This window comes from Phalangium opilio, unplaced genomic scaffold (assembly GCF_054372755.1).
Source record: "Phalangium opilio isolate 3A_F unplaced genomic scaffold, DU_Popi_V2 ptg000042l_1, whole genome shotgun sequence".
Classification (NCBI taxonomy): domain Eukaryota; kingdom Metazoa; phylum Arthropoda; class Arachnida; order Opiliones; family Phalangiidae; genus Phalangium; species Phalangium opilio.
The window spans coordinates 8,045,087-8,057,418 of NW_028324166.1; the positions used below are offsets into that span (position 1 = coordinate 8,045,087).

At 42.3% G+C, this 12,332-nt stretch overlaps 19 non-coding genes across 19 annotated transcripts; 15 read left to right on the top strand and 4 right to left on the bottom strand.

Moving 5' to 3' along the window:
- The first annotated feature begins 81 nt into the window (after positions 1-81).
- TRNAW-CCA (transfer RNA tryptophan (anticodon CCA)) lies at positions 82-153 on the top strand. Its single transcript has one exon. It is a non-coding gene; the product is annotated as a tRNA-Trp (tRNA).
- A 215-nt stretch (positions 154-368) lies between these two features.
- Positions 369-440, top strand: TRNAW-CCA (transfer RNA tryptophan (anticodon CCA)). Its single transcript has one exon. It is a non-coding gene; the product is annotated as a tRNA-Trp (tRNA).
- A 696-nt stretch (positions 441-1,136) lies between these two features.
- LOC149678919 (U1 spliceosomal RNA) lies at positions 1,137-1,300 on the bottom strand. The gene has a single exon (XR_016366338.1). It is a non-coding gene; the product is annotated as a U1 spliceosomal RNA (small nuclear RNA).
- A 350-nt stretch (positions 1,301-1,650) lies between these two features.
- Positions 1,651-1,722, top strand: TRNAW-CCA (transfer RNA tryptophan (anticodon CCA)). Its single transcript has one exon. It is a non-coding gene; the product is annotated as a tRNA-Trp (tRNA).
- A 215-nt stretch (positions 1,723-1,937) lies between these two features.
- Positions 1,938-2,009, top strand: TRNAW-CCA (transfer RNA tryptophan (anticodon CCA)). The gene has a single exon. It is a non-coding gene; the product is annotated as a tRNA-Trp (tRNA).
- Positions 2,010-3,396: 1,387 nt separating this feature from the next.
- TRNAW-CCA (transfer RNA tryptophan (anticodon CCA)) lies at positions 3,397-3,468 on the top strand. The gene has a single exon. It is a non-coding gene; the product is annotated as a tRNA-Trp (tRNA).
- A 215-nt stretch (positions 3,469-3,683) lies between these two features.
- TRNAW-CCA (transfer RNA tryptophan (anticodon CCA)) lies at positions 3,684-3,755 on the top strand. Its single transcript has one exon. It is a non-coding gene; the product is annotated as a tRNA-Trp (tRNA).
- Positions 3,756-4,451: 696 nt separating this feature from the next.
- Positions 4,452-4,615, bottom strand: LOC149678924 (U1 spliceosomal RNA). Its single transcript, XR_016366339.1, has one exon. It is a non-coding gene; the product is annotated as a U1 spliceosomal RNA (small nuclear RNA).
- A 350-nt stretch (positions 4,616-4,965) lies between these two features.
- Positions 4,966-5,037, top strand: TRNAW-CCA (transfer RNA tryptophan (anticodon CCA)). Its single transcript has one exon. It is a non-coding gene; the product is annotated as a tRNA-Trp (tRNA).
- A 204-nt stretch (positions 5,038-5,241) lies between these two features.
- TRNAW-CCA (transfer RNA tryptophan (anticodon CCA)) lies at positions 5,242-5,313 on the top strand. The gene has a single exon. It is a non-coding gene; the product is annotated as a tRNA-Trp (tRNA).
- A 971-nt stretch (positions 5,314-6,284) lies between these two features.
- On the bottom strand, positions 6,285-6,448 carry LOC149678927 (U1 spliceosomal RNA). The gene has a single exon (XR_016366322.1). It is a non-coding gene; the product is annotated as a U1 spliceosomal RNA (small nuclear RNA).
- A 350-nt stretch (positions 6,449-6,798) lies between these two features.
- TRNAW-CCA (transfer RNA tryptophan (anticodon CCA)) lies at positions 6,799-6,870 on the top strand. Its single transcript has one exon. It is a non-coding gene; the product is annotated as a tRNA-Trp (tRNA).
- Positions 6,871-7,073: 203 nt separating this feature from the next.
- Positions 7,074-7,145, top strand: TRNAW-CCA (transfer RNA tryptophan (anticodon CCA)). Its single transcript has one exon. It is a non-coding gene; the product is annotated as a tRNA-Trp (tRNA).
- A 66-nt stretch (positions 7,146-7,211) lies between these two features.
- TRNAW-CCA (transfer RNA tryptophan (anticodon CCA)) lies at positions 7,212-7,283 on the top strand. The gene has a single exon. It is a non-coding gene; the product is annotated as a tRNA-Trp (tRNA).
- Positions 7,284-7,348: 65 nt separating this feature from the next.
- Positions 7,349-7,420, top strand: TRNAW-CCA (transfer RNA tryptophan (anticodon CCA)). The gene has a single exon. It is a non-coding gene; the product is annotated as a tRNA-Trp (tRNA).
- A 686-nt stretch (positions 7,421-8,106) lies between these two features.
- LOC149678932 (U1 spliceosomal RNA) lies at positions 8,107-8,270 on the bottom strand. The gene has a single exon (XR_016366329.1). It is a non-coding gene; the product is annotated as a U1 spliceosomal RNA (small nuclear RNA).
- A 350-nt stretch (positions 8,271-8,620) lies between these two features.
- Positions 8,621-8,692, top strand: TRNAW-CCA (transfer RNA tryptophan (anticodon CCA)). Its single transcript has one exon. It is a non-coding gene; the product is annotated as a tRNA-Trp (tRNA).
- Positions 8,693-8,758: 66 nt separating this feature from the next.
- Positions 8,759-8,830, top strand: TRNAW-CCA (transfer RNA tryptophan (anticodon CCA)). The gene has a single exon. It is a non-coding gene; the product is annotated as a tRNA-Trp (tRNA).
- A 203-nt stretch (positions 8,831-9,033) lies between these two features.
- Positions 9,034-9,105, top strand: TRNAW-CCA (transfer RNA tryptophan (anticodon CCA)). The gene has a single exon. It is a non-coding gene; the product is annotated as a tRNA-Trp (tRNA).
- The last annotated feature ends 3,227 nt before the right edge of the window (positions 9,106-12,332 follow it).

Genomic DNA, 12,332 nt, shown 5'->3' on the forward strand with positions numbered 1-12,332 from the left:
TTCTGCTTATTATACCTTCGTATAAGGGGCTTAGTTTTTCGCTTGTTTATAGAATTCTACCCGTCAAACTTTATTATAAGGGGCTAGGTGGCGCAATGGTAGCGCGTCTGACTCCAGATCAGGAGGCTGCGTGTTCGAATCACGTCCGGGTCAAAGAAATATTAAAATTTAGTTTTTCGCTTGTTTATAGAATTCTACCCGTTAAACCTTAGTACGAGGGGCTCGGTGGCGAAATGGTGGCGAAATGGTAGCGCGTCTGACTCCAGATCAGATGGTTGCGTGTTCGAATCACGTCATGGTCAAAGAAATATTAAAATTTTGTTTTTCGCTTGTTTATAGAATTCTACCCGTTAAACCTTAGTACGAGGGGCTAGGTGGCGCAATGGTAGCGCGTCTGACTCCAGATCAGATGGTTGCGTGTTCGAATCACGTCCGGGTCAAAGAAATATTAAAATTTAGTTTTAAATCTTTCGATGTCCAGGAGCACCAAAAACCCCATGTTATTCCTATGGGAAAATCGGCGAAAATCTGTGAATTTTCATTTAACATTACGGGAGGGTGTGGGATCTTATCTAGAAGGGCCTACCGGCCCTCTAGAGTTAAGAATTTGATTGTGCTTTATAGACAAAGTTTAGGTTTTATACTTTCAATAAGAGTTAAGGTGAAGAGAGGATAAATTATCGAAAATATGATCCAAGTATTTCGAGGACAATAGTTGAATTAAGAATTAGTGATTTCTTCTTGTAATACGGATAGTAAATACAGTTGAATTTTCTTACAGCAATAAACCATTTCGATGTAACTAAGAGGGAAAGGCACGGGGTAAAACTTTGCCTTCCATCTCGCTTTTTGGCGCCTGCGCTGTAGGCTTAGGGGATCTTGAGATTGCGCAGAGACAGCAACGTATCAATCCCCTAGAATGTCCCGATATTGAGGGTTGCCTACCCCCTTTTTACGTCGAAAAAGTCTATACGAAAGCTCTGTTTTGTTCTACTTTGTTTCACTACACATGCATGACGCACTGCATGTTTTTAAAATCTCACACACATCTTTACATGCAGATTCTATTTCAATTCAGAATACAATGAACGCGGTATGTTATGTGATGTATGTTGAACTTTGAATTTCTTTACTTGTGGGGGTGAGCGCGAACGCACGACCCCCTCTACCAAAAATAGTACGCCCCACTGATCACGATTAGTGATAGTGGTGAGGGTCAACCCGATCAGAGTACAGTGACCGAGTCTCACCCCTGCTCGCCTCCTCAAAGATCAAGGCCGTAGCGACGCCAGGTAAGTATGATTAAAGTGGAACTGACATTAGCTTATACATTAACGATGGAAAGCCAATATAAGAAGTAAATTCAATATTTATTACTAATTTTGGTTTTAAGTATCTTAAAGGGTTAATGTGAGAAGAGTTTTACCCTTAGAAAACCTATTTGATTAACGCTTGCACACTAATGCTATCCGTGGTATTGATAATACAACAATCAATATAACGCACTTTATTTGAAATTTTACATTAATGTTAATTTCAATTCCGAGTTATTGCGAGTTGATCAGCGAATTCTGCTTATTATACCTTCGTATAAGGGGCTTAGTTTTTCGCTTGTTTATAGAATTCTACCCGTCAAACTTTATTATAAGGGGCTAGGTGGCGCAATGGTAGCGCGTCTGACTCCAGATCAGGAGGCTGCGTGTTCGAATCACGTCCGGGTCAAAGAAATATTAAAATTTAGTTTTTCGCTTGTTTATAGAATTCTACCCGTTAAACCTTAGTACGAGGGGCTCGGTGGCGAAATGATGGCGAAATGGTAGCGCGTCTGACTCCAGATCAGATGGTTGCGTGTTCGATTCACGTCATGGTCAAAGAAATATTAAAATTTTGTTTTTCGCTTGTTTATAGAATTCTACCCGTTAAACCTTAGTACGAGGGGCTAGGTGGCGCAATGGTAGCGCGTCTGACTCCAGATCAGATGGTTGCGTGTTCGAATCACGTCCGGGTCAAAGAAATATTAAAATTTAGTTTTAGTCCAGGAGAGGTTCTGTAACGGCCGTGTCTGTCTGTGTGTCTGTCTGTCTGTGTGTGTGTCTGTCTGTCCGTTGTTACACCCACGTGACCGCGTTCGCAGTTTGCGTATCGGAGCAAACGTGTTGGCCATTTCCGAACTGCTTTCACAGTCACGGAAATGGCTCCTCTACTTGAGTTCTCACACCACCATCTTCTGGTCTTTGTCCATCCCACACGGACACCAGTCTGTTCTTACTGGCTTCTAATCACCACCATCTTCTGGTCTTTGTCCATCCCACACGGACACCAGTCTGTTCTTACTGGCTTCTAATCACCACCATCTTCTGTTCTTTGTCAATCCCACATTTACACCAGTCTGCACTTACACTGGCTTCTAACACCACCATCCACTGGTCTTCCGTCTATTCCACATAGACACCAATCTGTATCATTGGCTTCTACTCCATTATCATCGTTTGGTTTTAGGATATACGCGGCGATCAGCTAGGGTTACGAGAAACGTCTAGCCTCCCTAAGGTGGGATCGCCACCAAAGGTTTTCGCAATTGCGCTTTTTCCTTACTATTATAATGGAAACGAATCGTATATATACCCCAAATTTGAAAAAAGTGGGCAAGAGGGGTACCCTTCACTTTAAACGTCAATATTAGCAAAGTTTGAGAAGATAATAGGTATAACTTTATTTTAAACGATTTAACTATTATTAATGTTAATTATTGAAGATTAAAATAATTAAAAATAATTATATTTATTTAAATATTAAAGATAAACCTCTCGTGCAAAGAGAGAGATTATCATTGCCTCCTATATCTACCAAGGCCCGTGCATGCGATATATTTCCTTCATTGCCTCCTATATCTATCAAGGCCCGTGCATTGTGATATATTTCATTCATTGCCTCCTATATCTATCAAGGCCCGTGCATTGTGATATATTTCATTCATTGCCTCCTATATCTATCGCCCCAGCTCGCCTCCTCAAAGATCAAGGTCGCAGCGACGCCAGGTAAGTATGATTAAAGTGGAACTGACATTAGCTTATACATTAACGATGGAAAGCCAATATAAGAAGTAAATTCAATATTTATTACTAATTTTGGTTTTAAGTATCTTAAAGGGTTAATGTGAGAAGAGTTTTACCCTTAGAAAACCTATTTGATTTACGCTTGCACACTAATGCTATCCGTGGTATTGATAATACAACAATCAATATAACGCACTTTATTTGAAATTTTACATTAATGTTAATTTCAATTCCGAGTTATTGCGAGTTTATCAGCGAATTCTGCTTATTATACCTTCGTATAAGGGGCTTAGTTTTTCGCTTGTTTATAGAATTCTACCCGTCAAACTTTATTATAAGGGGCTAGGTGGCGCAATGGTAGCGCGTCTGACTCCAGATCAGGAGGCTGCGTGTTCGAATCACGTCCGGGTCAAAGAAATATTAAAATTTAGTTTTTCGCTTGTTTATAGAATTCTACCCGTTAAACCTTAGTACGAGGGGCTCGGTGGCGAAATGGTGGCGAAATGGTAGCGCGTCTGACTCCAGATCAGATGGTTGCGTGTTCGAATCACGTCATGGTCAAAGAAATATTAAAATTTTGTTTTTCGCTTGTTTATAGAATTCTACCCGTTAAACCTTAGTACGAGGGGCTAGGTGGCGCAATGGTAGCGCGTCTGACTCCAGATCAGATGGTTGCGTGTTCGAATCACGTCCGGGTCAAAGAAATATTAAAATTTAGTTTTAAATCTTTCGATGTCCAGGAGCACCAAAAACCCCATGTTATTCCTATGGGAAAATCGGCGAAAATCTGTGAATTTTCATTTAACATTACGGGAGGGTGTGGGATCTTATCTAGAAGGGCCTACCGGCCCTCTAGAGTTAAGAATTTGATTGTGCTTTATAGACAAAGTTTAGGTTTTATACTTTCAATAAGAGTTAAGGTGAAGAGACGATAAATTATCGAAAATATGATCCAAGTATTTCGAGGACAATAGTTGAATTAAGAATTAGTGATTTCTTCTTGTAATACGGATAGTAAATACAGTTGAATTTTCTTACAGCAATAAACCATTTCGATGTAACTAAGAGGGAAAGGCACGGGGTAAAACTTTGCCTTCCATCTCGCTTTTTGGCGCCTGCGCTGTAGGCTTAGGGGATCTTGAGATTGCGCAGAGACAGCAACGTATCAATCCCCTAGAATGTCCCGATATTGAGGGTTGCCTACCCCCTTTTTACGTCGAAAAAGTCTATACGAAAGCTCTGTTTTGTTCTACTTTGTTTCACTACACATGCATGACGCACTGCATGTTTTTAAAATCTCACACACATATTTACATGCAGATTCTATTTCAATTCAGAATACAATGAACGCGGTATGTTATGTGATGTATGTTGAACTTTGAATTTCTTTACTTGTGGGGGTGAGCGCGAACGCACGACCCCCTCTACCAAAAATAGTACGCCCCACTGATCACGATTAGTGATAGTGGTGAGGGTCAACCCGATCAGAGTACAGTGACCGAGTCTCACCCCTGCTCGCCTCCTCAAAGATCAAGGCCGTAGCGACGCCAGGTAAGTATGATTAAAGTGGAACTGACATTAGCTTATACATTAACGATGGAAAGCCAATATAAGAAGTAAATTCAATATTTATTACTAATTTTGGTTTTAAGTATCTTAAAGGGTTAATGTGAGAAGAGTTTTACCCTTAGAAAACCTATTTGATTAACGCTTGCACACTAATGCTATCCGTGGTATTGATAATACAACAATCAATATAACGCACTTTATTTGAAATTTTACATTAATGTTAATTTCAATTCCGAGTTATTGCGAGTTGATCAGCGAATTCTGCTTATTATACCTTCGTATAAGGGGCTTAGTTTTTCGCTTGTTTATAGAATTCTACCCGCCAAACTTTATTATAAGGGGCTAGGTGGCGCAATGGTAGCGCGTCTGACTCCAGATCAGGAGGCTGCGTGTTCGAATCACGTCCGGGTCAAAGAATTATTAAAATTTAGTTTTTCGCTTGTTTATAGAATTCTACCCGTTAAACCTTAGTACAAGGGGCTCGGTGGCGCAATGGGAGCGCGTCTGACTCCAGATGAGAAGGCTGCGTGTTCGAATCACGTCCGGGTCAAAGAAATATTAAAATTTAGTTTTTCGCTTGTTTATAGAATTCTACCCGTTAAACCTTAATACGAGGGGCTCGGTGGCGCAATGGTAGCGCGTCTGACTCCAGATCAGAAGGCTGCGTGTTCGAATCACGCCCGGGTCAAATAATATTAAAATTTGGTTTTTCGCTTGATTATAGAATTCTACCCGTTAAACCTTACTACGAGGGGCACGGTGGCGCAATAGTAGCGCGCCTGACTCCAGATCAGAAGGCTGCGTGTTCGAATCACGTCCGGGTCAAAGGAATATTAAAATTTTGTTTTTCGCTTGATTATGGAATTCCACGCGTTAAACCTTAGTACGAGGGGCTCGGTGGCGCAATAAAAGCGCGTCTGACTCCAGATCAGAAGGTTGCGTGTTCGAATCACGTCCAGGTCAAAGAAATATTAAAATTTAGTTTTAAATGATTCGATGTCCATGAGCACCAAAAACCCCATGTTATTCCTATGGGAAAATCGGGGGAAATCTGTGAATTTTCATTTAACATTACGGGAGGGTGTGGGATCTTATCTAGAAGGGCCTACCGGCCCTCTAGAGTTAACAATTTGATTGTGCTTTATAGACAAAGTTTAGGTTTTATACTTTCAATAAGGGTTAAGGTGAAGAGACGATAAATTATCGAAAATATGATCCAAGTATTTAGAGGACAATAGTTGAATTAAGAATTAGTGATTTCTTCTTGTAATACGGATAGTAAATACAGTTGAATTTTCTTTCAGCAATAAACCATTTCGATTTAACTAAGAGGGAAAGGCACGGGGTAAAACTTTGCCTTCCATCTCGCTTTTTGGCGCCTGCGCTGTAGGCTTAGGGGATCTTGAGATTGCGCAGAGACAGCAACGTATCACCCCCCTAGAATGTCCCGATATTGAGGGTTGCCTACCCCCTTTTTACGTCGAAAAAGTCTATACGAAAGCTCTGTTTTGTTCTACGTTGTTTCACTACACATGCATGACGCACTGCATGTTTTTAAAATCTCACACACATCTTTATATGCAGATTCTATTTCAATTCAGAATACAATGAACGCGGTATGTTATGTGATGTATGTTGAACTTTGAATTTCTTTACTTGTGGGGGTGAGCGCGAACGCACGACCCCCTCTACCATAAATAGTACGCCCCACTGATCACGATTAGTGATAGTGGTGAGGGTCAACCCGATCGGAGTGCAGTGACCGAGTCTCGCCCCAGCTCGCCTCCTCAAAGATCAAGGCCGCAGCGACGCCAGGTAAGTATGATTAAAGTGGAACTGACATTAGCTTATACATTAACGATGGAAAGCCAATATAAGAAGCAAATTCAATATTTATTACTAATTTTGGTTTTAAGTATCTTAAAGGGTTAATGTGAGAAGAGTTTTACCCTTAGAAAACCTAAATGATTTACGCTTGCACACTAATGCTATCCGTGGTATTGATAATACAACAATCAATATAACGCACTTTATTTGAAATTTTACATTAATGTTAATTTCAATTCCGAGTTATTGCGAGTTTATCAGCGAATTCTGCTTATTATACCTTCGTATAAGGGGCTTAGTTTTTCGCTTGTTTATAGAATTCTACCCGTCAAACTTTATTATAAGGGGCTAGGTGGCGCAATGGTAGCGCGTCTGACTCCAGATCAGGAGGCTGCGTGTTCGAATCACGTCCGGGTCAAAGGAATATTAAAATTTAGTTTTTCGCTTGTTTATAAAATTCTACCCGTTAAACCTTAGTACAAGGGGCTCGGTGGCGCAATTTCAGCGCGCTGACTCCAGATCAGAAGGCTGCGTGTTCGTATCACGTCATGGTCAAAGAAATATTAAAATTTAGTTTTTCGCTTGTTTATAGAATTCTACCCGTTAAACCTTAATACGAGGGGCTCGGTGGCGCAATGGTAGCGCGTCTGACTCCAGATCAGATGGTTGCGTGTTCGAATCACGTCCGAGTCAAAGAAATATTAAAATTTAGTTTTTCGCTTGACTATAGAGTTCTACCCGTTAAACGTTAGTACAAGGGGCTCGGTGGCGCAATGGTAGCGCTTCTGACTCCAGATCAGAAGGCTGCGTGTTCGAATCACGCACGGGTCAAAAAATATTAAAATTTAGTTTTTCGCTTGATTATGGAATTCCACGCGTTAAACCTTAGTACGAGGGGCTCGGTGGCGCAATAGTAGCGCGTCTGACTCCAGATCAGAAGGTTGCGTGTTCGAATCACGTCCGGGTCAAAGAAATATTAAAATTTAGTTTTAAATGATTCGATGTGCAGGAGCACCAAAAACCCCATGTTATTCCTATGGGAAAATCTGTGAATTTTCATTTAACATTACGGGAGGGTGTGGGATCTTATCTAGAAGGGCCTACCGGCCCTCTAGAGTTAAGAATTTGATTGTGCTTTATAGACAAAGTTTAGGTTTTATACTTTCAATAAGAGTTAAGGTGAAGAGACGATAAATTATCGAAAATATGATCCAAGTATTTCGAGGACAATAGTTGAATTAAGAATTAGTGATTTCTTCTTGTAATACGGATAGTAAATACAGTTGAATTTTCTTACAGCAATAAACCATTTCGATGTAACTAAGAGGGAAAGGCACGGGGTAAAACTTTGCCTTCCATCTCGCTTTTTGGCGCCTGCGCTGTAGGCTTAGGGGATCTTGAGATTGCGCCATGACAGCAACGTATCAATCCCCTAGAATGTCCCGATATTAAGGGTTGCCTACCCCCTTTTTACGTCGAAAAAGTCTATACGAAAGCTCTGTTTTGTTCTACGTTGTTTCACTACACATGCATGACGCACTGCATGTTTTTAAAATCTCACACACATCTTTATATGCAGATTCTATTTCAATTCAGAATACAATGAACGCGGTATGTTATGTGATGTATGTTGAACTTTGAATTTCTTTACTTGTGGGGGTGAGCGCGAACGCACGACCCCCTCTACCAAAAATAGTACGCCCCACTGATCACGATTAGTGATAGTGGTGAGGGTCAACCCGATCGGAGTGCAGTGACCGAGCCTCGCCCCAGCTCGCCTCCTCAAAGATCAAGGCCGCAGCGACGCCAGGTAAGTATGATTAAAGTGGAACTGACATTAGCTTATACATTAACGATGGAAAGCCAATATAAGAAGTAAATTCAATATTTATTACTAATTTTGGTTTTAAGTATCTTAAAGGGTTAATGTGAGAAGAGTTTTACCCTTAGAAAACCTATTTGATTTACGCTTGCACACTAATGCTATCCGTGGTATTGATAATACAACAATCAATATAACGCACTTTATTTGAAATTTTACAATTATGTTAATTTCAATTCCGAGTTATTGCGAGTTTATCAGCGAATTCTGCTTATTATACCTTCGTATAAGGGGCTTAGTTTTTCGCTTGTTTATAGAATTCTACCCGTCAAACTTTATTATAAGGGGCTAGGTGGCGCAATGGTAGCGCGTCTGACTCCAGATCAGATGGTTGCGTGTTCGAATCACGTCCGAGTCAAAGAAGTATTAAAATTTAGTTTTTCGCTTGACTATAGAGTTCTACCCGTTAAACGTTAGTACAAGGGGCTCGGTGGCGCAATGGTAGCGCTTCTGACTCCAGATCAGAAGGCTGCGTGTTCGAATCACGCACGGGTCATAAAATATTAAAATTTAGTTTTTCGCTTGATTATAGAATTCTACCCGTTAAACCTTACTACGAGGGGCACGGTGGCGCAATAGTAGCGCGTCTGACTCCAGATCAGAAGGCTGCGTGTTCGAATCACGTCCGGGTCAAAGGAATATTAAAATTTTGTTTTTCGCTTGATTATGGAATTCCACGCGTTAAACCTTAGTACGAGGGGCTCGGTGGCGCAATAGTAGCGCGTCTGACTCCAGATCAGAAGGTTGCGTGTTCGAATCACGTCCGGGTCAAAGAAATATTAAAATTTAGTTTTAAATGATTCGATGTCCAGGAGCACCAAAAACCCCATGTTATTCCTATGGGAAAATCGGCGAAAATCTGTGAATTTTCATTTAACATTACGGGAGGGTGTGGGATCTTATCTAGAAGGGCCTACCGGCCCTCTAGAGTTAAGAATTTGATTGTGCTTTATAGACAAAGTTTAGGTTTTATACTTTCAATAAGGGTTAAGGTGAAGAGACGATAAATTATCGAAAATATGATCCAAGTATTTAGAGGACAATAGTTGAATTAAGAATTAGTGATTTCTTCTTGTAATACGGATAGTAAATACAGTTGAATTTTCTTTCAGCAATAAACCATTTCGATTTAACTAAGAGGGAAAGGCACGGGGTAAAACTTTGCCTTCCATCTCGCTTTTTGGCGCCTGCGCTGTAGGCTTAGGGGATCTTGAGATTGCGCAGAGACAGCAACGTATCAACCCCCTAGAATGTCCCGATATTGAGGGTTGCCTACCCCCTTTTTACGTCGAAAAAGTCTATACGAAAGCTCTGTTTTGTTCTACGTTGTTTCACTACACATGCATGACGCACTGCATGTTTTTAAAATCTCACACACATCTTTAAATGCAGATTCTATTTCAATTCAGAATACAATGAACGCGGTATGTTATGTGTTGTATCTTTCATTAACGACGCAAGATTAATAACAACAGAAAGACTTTATTAAACCCGTCTGGCTATAAGTTACTCTATACAAAATTAGTACACTAGCGCCATCTAATATCAAGTCCACAACACTGCCTTTCCCCAGAAGAAAAGATAATTATAAGTCCAACAAAACGCGTGGCTTGGGTACTCTTTTTGATCTTCGCAAATTCGATGTGTTAGAAGGTTCTGGCGTGGACGGTGTACATGGCTGTGCCTGTTCAGTGTCAGGCGTTAGATCTGGAGCGTTTGGCGTTGAATGTTCCTGAGCTCCCAACTCTTGTATTTCTGGTTCTTGTGCCGTCGCTGAATGATTATGTGGACTGGTGTCATTCCTTAAAGGTATTCGTGGTCGTAATTGATGGTTGTGCCTTCTGACGTTGCCATGAGGTGTCGCGACGTCGAACATAACTTGGCCCTGGTTCCTGATTATTTCGCCGGTGAACCATTTGTCTCCTTGCCCAAAATTTCTAGCATAGACCGTATCGCCAGTTTGAAATTTGAAGGTTTCCTTCTCCGTATGTGGGTGGGGAACTCCGACTGTTGGGTTGATTAAATCCAGCCTGGTCCGGATGGAATATTTTAACATGAGGTCGGCAGGTGACAAACCCGTGGTCGTTATTGGTGTGCGGCGATAGTTCAACAGAACTCGACTTATCTGGGTTCGTAGGTCATGGTCGGATGACTTCGCTAGACCAGTCTTGACTGTTCGTACGGCCCGCTCCGCCAGTCCATTGGACGCCGGGTGATATGGTGGTGTAAAAAGTTGCTTGATTCCGTTCGCCTTCAGAAATTGAACTGTTTCTAGAGCGGTGAACGGTGTTCCATTGTCGGATACGACTAGTGATGGCAGGCCAAATCGAGCAAAGAGGTCCCGAAGCTCGATGATGGTGGCGGATGCAGTAGCAGAGTTTACCACTAGGGCCTCAATCCAATTAGTGTAAGCGTCAACCACGATTAATATCATTTTCCCATTGATCGGACCGGCATAGTCAATGTGGATTCTCTGCCATGGGGCAGTAGACGCTGGCCATGATTCGTACGATGTAGCCCGTGGCATTGGAGCATCCTGTTGACAGCGTTCACAAGCGCTAACGACGAACTCTATGGTCTTGTCTATTAACGGCCACCAAAATTTGTTTCGAGCGAGGCCTTTCAAGCGGGTCATACCCTGGTGAGTGCTGTGCAACTCGTCTAACATTGCACGCTGTAATGGTGGTGGTACAATAACCCGTGAGCCCCAGAGCAGCACTCCATCCACGCTCGTTATTTCCGCCCGCTTCATCCAATAAAAACGGAAACCGTCGTCAGCGAGACCCTTCGGTTGCTTTGTAGGCCACCCATGGTGAGTGTAATCGAGTACTCTGGCGAGTGTAGGGTCCTTGGCGGTTGCCACTCTGATGTCGTCAACAGATACTGGGGAAGTAGGGTCGGATAAGGAGCGTACAAGCAAAACTATATCTTGCGGTACAGGTGGGTCAACCTGCGCGGAGTCCACTGGAAGACGACTGAGGGCGTCGGCGTTATTATTTTGGGTACCTTTCCTGTATTTAATTACATAATGGTAGGCGGCCAACGTTAACGCCCACCGTTGGATCCGAGACGCCGCCGTGCGAGGAATTTGTTTCTTCTCAGATAGAAGTGAGACCAGAGGCTGGTGGTCAGTTAATAAGGTGAATCGGCGACCAAAAAGGTAATCACGATTCTTGGTGACGCCAAACACCAATGCTAGAGCTTCTCGCTCGATATGCGAATAGTTTCGCTCAGCGGGTGTGAGAGTTCTCGAGGCAAACGCGATAGGGCGATCGGTGTTCGCGGGCCCAGGATGTGAGAGAACGGCGCCTAGGCCGTATGGCGAGGCGTCGCAAGCCAAAATCAGTTCCTTTGTTTGGTCGTAATGAACCAGCACTGAAGAGTCCCGTAGGGTTTCCTTTGCTTTCAAGAATGCAGTTTCTTCGTCGTTCGACCAGTTCCAACTCGTATCTTTACGTAAAAGAGCGTACAAGGGTGCTAACAATGTTGCTTGGTTGGGGACAAACTTCCCATAGTATGAGAACAATCCAATGAACGACCGTAGTTGTTCCACGTTTGCAGGTCTTGGGGCCTGCATGATGGCATCCATTTTGGACTCAAGCGGATGTATTCCCATTTTGTCGATACGATGACCAAGTAATTCGATGGAGTCTTGGAAGAAACTACATTTGTCTGGCCTAAGTCGCAGGCCTGCATCTTGCATTCGCTTAAGTACTTCGTGAACAGATTGCAAATGTGTTGCGTCTGAAGTGCCTGTGATAGTGATGTCATCTTCGAAATTGGTTGCCCCCGGAATTCCTTGAATCAATTCCTCTAGCGCTCTTTGGAAAATAGCAGGCGAAGAGGCAGTGCCAAATGGTAGTCTGTTGACCCGAAATAACCCCTTGTGGGTGTTAATTACCGCCAACAGCTTGGATGCGTCATCCAACTCAATCTGGTTAAATGCTTCTCTAAGGTCCAACTTCGTAAACCTTTGGCCTCCAGACAATTTGGCAAAA